The 5,625-nt window shown below is 36.1% G+C and overlaps 1 pseudogene; it reads left to right on the top strand.

The window, feature by feature from the left end:
• The first annotated feature begins 3,326 nt into the window (after positions 1-3,326).
• On the top strand, positions 3,327-3,849 carry LOC149136659 (uncharacterized; annotated as a pseudogene).
• The last annotated feature ends 1,776 nt before the right edge of the window (positions 3,850-5,625 follow it).

The following is a 5,625-nucleotide window of genomic DNA, read 5'->3' on the forward strand; positions in this document are numbered from 1 at the left end:
CGATCCTACGACAGCGAGTCTCACTGGGTCATTGCACCTACACAAAAAAGGAGCACGCCGTCGGTTACGGCGACGAGGGTCCAGCTGATACGATCAATGGAACAGCTTGCTCGTGAAATTAACGTACAAGTGGCTGAGCACTCCACAGATACGCATACCCGTAACGTAGTTCTCAGGGAGATTCAGCGTGACGCAGAGTGTGACAAGGCTGACCCTTGTGAATTACAAGTACTACTCATTTTTGCTTATTCTATCGGTTTCTATTGCCGAACCGCTATGTTACGGGGACATAAACACACCAAGATCAGTATATATATACATGTATATATATATATATATATATATATATATATACGACGGGCTTCTTTCAGTTTCCGTCTACCAAATCCATTCACAAGGCTTTGGTCGGCCCGAGGCTATAGCAGAAGATACTTGCCCAAAGTGCCACGCAGTGGAGCTAAACTTGGAACCATGTGGTTGGTAAGCAAACTACTTACCACACAGCTACTCTTATCTTTATCTTTATATATATATATATATATATATATATATATATATATATATATATATATATATAAATATTCGCCATGATAGATCGCTAGCCACCACACATTCTTTTTTTCTCTGCTTGTTTCTCTCTGTGTTCCTTTCTGTGGAAGAGCGTAGGCTCGAAACGTTAAATACTTTTTCACTTCCCGAGCGTTATACTAATACATCTATTGCTTTTCTACACCACCTGTCTTCCTCTTTTGTCTTTTTTTTGTGAATTCTCCCTATATGTATATTTATATATATATATACATATATATATAGATAGATAGATAGATAGATAGATAGATATACATACATACATACATACATACATACATACATACATACATACATACATACATACATATACATGTATGTATGTATATATATATGTATATATATATATATATATATATATATATATATATATATATATATATATATATATATATATACACATGCATACAAACATATACATATATACATATATATTCTTTGCGTAGTAAATTCCTTTCATTAATATCACTCAACCGTTTTACTCTTCTCATATGTTCGAAATATAAAATGGCGTCCTTGACTCTCTGATGGCAATCAATCTAAACAAATATCAGCCAGGAAGTTATATTTGTGTTTACGAATGTATGCATGTCTCTATGCATCTATTTTGAATGTTAATATCTGTTGAAAACTTTGACACCGATTTCCAAAATTTTACCGCAAAATATATTAAAATCTCCAGCTATTTCATTTTGTCTGTATCAAATTCTCGATTGCAAGGACAGATATTGAAAAGCTCGATGGAAAGAACATAAATAGAATATGTTATGCTTAAACGTGCAAATACATGGAAATAGAATATGCATGGCATCATACTGTCCTGGCTAGATCACACCAGGAGAATTGCTTTCGATTATAAATTAATAGCGAACAAAAAACGCATGTATCTAAATATTTAGATATATGCTTATGGGCATATTTACACGCATATCAATTTATACATACACACATAGATAGATAGATAAATAGATAGATTGGTAGGTAGATAGACAGACAGCCGGAGAGAGAGACAGAGCGGCAGGGAAGTAGGTAGGTAATTATGTAGATAGGTAGGTAGGTAGGTAGGTAGGTAGGTAGGTAGGCAGGTAGGGAGGGAGGTAGGTACGTAGGTAGGTAGGTAGGTAGATAGACAGGCTGAGAGGTAGCTAGGTAGGTAAGTAGGTAGATAGATAGATAGATAGATAAATAGATAGATAGATAGATAGATAGATACATTTCTTTTATTAGCCACACAGGGCTCAACGAAGATGGGACAAATACAATGTAGAGCTTTTCTTTTTGGGAGGGGGAAGAAAAAAAATGGGGGGTCGATCAAAAGGGATCGTAGGAAGGAAAAGGGGGTAGTTCGATCAAAAGGGATCAAAAAAAAAAAAAAGGGCGATCAATAGGGATCGTGTATCACACAGTAATGTTCTCGTGTAAAAGGAGGGGAGGACAGTTTAGGTTTGGCCGTGGAAAGAAAAGCCTACGGAAAAGACCACGGTGACCTTGGTCAATATTCTCATTGAAGAAACTATAACAGTAAGTGACTCTCTTTTGCCTTTTTGTTTTCTTTTTTTTCTTTCTTGGATTTTTTTTTTTTTTCATAGGGTTATGCTCAAGATGGCTCCGTCGTTCACACGTGCCATCCTTGCTACATTCACCCATCTTTTTTTGAAGCATTCACTAGACAAGACTTCCCTTTCTACTTTCACCTTCCTCTTCGGGTGATACTTGAAGAAGTTGATGAGAGATTGCCCAGAGAGGAAAGTCTTTGTCTCTAGACCTTTCAGACGCGTCCACCATACACATTCTTTCGCCATAGCCACAAGTACGATGAAAATAGCTCTTCCTTCCCGTTTAAAGGAAGGAGGCGCGACAATATTCACGACAGACTCGGCTGATAGACCGACTCGTCCCACACGCGATAGCAGTTGTTTAGATAGATAGATAGATAGATAGATAGATAGATAGATAGATAGATAGATAGATAGATAGATAGATAGATAAATGGATGGATAGATAGGACAGGCATTTATCATATACATCAGTCATATACATACGTTGTACATGTAAATAGATGTGTGTGTGTGTCTGTGTGTGTGTGTGGGTGTGTGTGTGTGTGTGTGTGTGTGTGTGTGTGTGTGTGTGTGTGTGTGTGTGTGTATTCAAAGTCATAAGTTACAGAAATAGTTTATGCATATATACTGAAAGAGATATTTAAACATAATATAAATATACATACATACGTATGTATATATTAAGGTTATGTATATATTAGGTATATATATATGTATATATTAGGTATATATATGTATATATTAGGGTTATGACATTTTGATTGTTTTGAAAGTAAACAATTTCCTGTATCAAAAGTAAATGAGCAATTTTATACAAGTACGGAAAATAACCTTTATTTTAAGTTTTTTTTTAGAAAACATCACCCTCAACTGAAGAAATCTAACACCATTTTTGACCCAAATCATGCAAAATTCTAGTTGGGTTCATAATGTCTACTCAAGTTTTTACCAAAAGCTTTTACCATTAATCCAATGCTGAAACAATATATCTCAATTTTCAGCTTTCAAGTTTAAGTAGTTTAAGAGTTACAAAGTTTCTAATTTGTTCTGACTTCGGCCCTATTTTTGGAAATATCCTCTTCCTCACCTTTTTATTTCTGTGACGCTAAAAACTCTGACTATATTAACTGTTTTTTTTTTTTTTCAGAATATTAGGCTTATCCAACTAGAGTATCTAAAATGTCTCATAAGAGAAATGCTTGTGTCACTCAACGAAACAAATCAATATGGACGAAGAATCTCGTGCAATTTCAAAACTCACATAGGAAAAGAAGACTTGTTCCTCTAGAAGAGCATTCTTTGGGAAACAACTGCAGGATACCAATGAAACTTCAAATTGCCAATCGCTACCTGTTCCTTGGAAGTATCATCAAAGGAAGGAAAAAAACGAAGAAAGAGAATTTCGAAAGAAGAAACATTTTTATGGCAACAGAAATTAAATTTCCCATTTTTATCAATTCAAAATGTTCAAGCAAAAGAAGAAACAGTGCTGAATACCTACGATAAATGTGTAAAACTAGGAAAATACGATTCATTGAAAGGTAATTTTGACATCACAAAGGAAAACGGTGAATGGCTGTGAAGAGATGATGGAGGGTTATATTATCTTCAAATTGAAAGCAAGGGACAGGCTGGGTATGGAAATGGAAAGGCAGCCAGTTCCAAAACTATCCTTCATCCAAAAGAACAAAAGCGTCCTTAATTTCAACTTCAGCCAGGGCAACTCCAGTGTCATCGTCATCATCTGAAGGAGTGAAAATGAATATCAAGAGTCTGAAAAATCAGATGAAGAATCCACACAAACAAGGAGGAAGTATAGCAAAACTAGAACTGCAATCAAGTTAGTAATATCTTCCAAGCTATCAACTTAAAAAGCAACAACAGATTGTCGACAATTATCTCAAGATGGAATCAATGTCGAATCTCATTCTCAATCTGGTATTTACAGATCAACTATCAAAGAAGCTGTAAAACTTTAAAAGAAAATGAAGAAAACACTATATTTAGAAAACTGGTCTTGCATTTTGATGGTAAACGTATTGATGACCAAGAATACCAAGTGCTAGTTGTAATGAATAAACAGAGAGAAGTTAAGTTAGAAGCACTCCAGATACCAAAAGGAAAAGCTGATAATGTTGTGAAAGGAATAACAGCTGTTTTAAATGAATACAATTTATGGAACTGTGTAAAGGTGATTGTCGCTGATACGAGTGTGGATACTGGGAAAAGCTCATATAAATAGCTAAGTTGACATGGCCTGCAGTATGTGATCCTGGATTCTCAGACCCTTCCAGTCGAGAGATATCCAAACCATTATCCTTCTCTTCTCCACATTTGCCCACCTTGAATACTGTTGTCCACTGTGGTCTCCCCACACGAAACAAAGTATCATGAAAGTTGAAGCACCTCAAAAGTCAATTAGAAGAAGATAGATGATTTTATTCTCTCCAACACCGCTGTGAGCGCTACATCATCTGCCTGATGTGTAAAATATCCATCAGCATTGCCCAAATGATGTTGGCATCACCTTTAAGACACACCCAAGACTTAGGTTCCGTGCTTTCTGCCCACAACATAAATCATACTTGCATCATATAACAACAATATGGCACAATTATTTCACCCAAATTGGCCCCGCTCTCTTTAACATTACACCAAAACACGTTAAAGCAGAAACCGACCCCATAAAGTTCAAGAAGTTTTTGGATAAATTCGTTCAAAAAATCCAGGATAAACCTTCTACACCCGGATGTCTCCGTAAACAATAACTCTCTACTGGAGTGAGCCATGTTGTCTGATTCCTGATTTGAATAACTTCGTCAGGTGGTGCTATTAAGTTAGACATGGCCTGGGCCAATACTGGCCGAAACCTTATCAAAGTAAACGGGAATTGTTATTAACCACGACAATTGTTTCAAAACATCTAGCATCGATCCCTCACAGGTGCGACACTTAACAACTAGTTCAGGAGCATCCGGCGGTGCAGATGTGTCTCATCTGGAGATAAATAGATACAACTCGTTAAATTAGACAGACAGACAGACAGACAGACAGACAGACAGACAGATAGATAGATAGATAGATAGATAGATAGATAGATAGATAGATACGAGTGTATATGTAAATAAGAATATATGTATATGCAAATACGCAAACACACATGCACATGCACGTACGCACACACGCACACACACACACACGCATACACACGCACACACACACACACACACACACACACACACACACACACACACACACACACACACACACACACACACACACACACACACACACGGATAAAGATTGTAGAGATTTTTGCATGCTTCTTGTTTTCGGTTACAATGAAATCTTTCAGCTCGGCATGGGCGAAGTGGAGGTTGGTGATTTCTGGATAAATATATAAAAATATATATATTCACTGCCAATTATTAGTTTTATAGTTGATTTTATTTATATCTGATATTTTATGTTTATTTAT

This window comes from Octopus bimaculoides, chromosome 3 (genome assembly GCF_046866305.1).
Source record: "Octopus bimaculoides isolate indiv1 chromosome 3, ASM4686630v1, whole genome shotgun sequence".
In the NCBI taxonomy this organism is placed as follows: domain Eukaryota; kingdom Metazoa; phylum Mollusca; class Cephalopoda; order Octopoda; family Octopodidae; genus Octopus; species Octopus bimaculoides.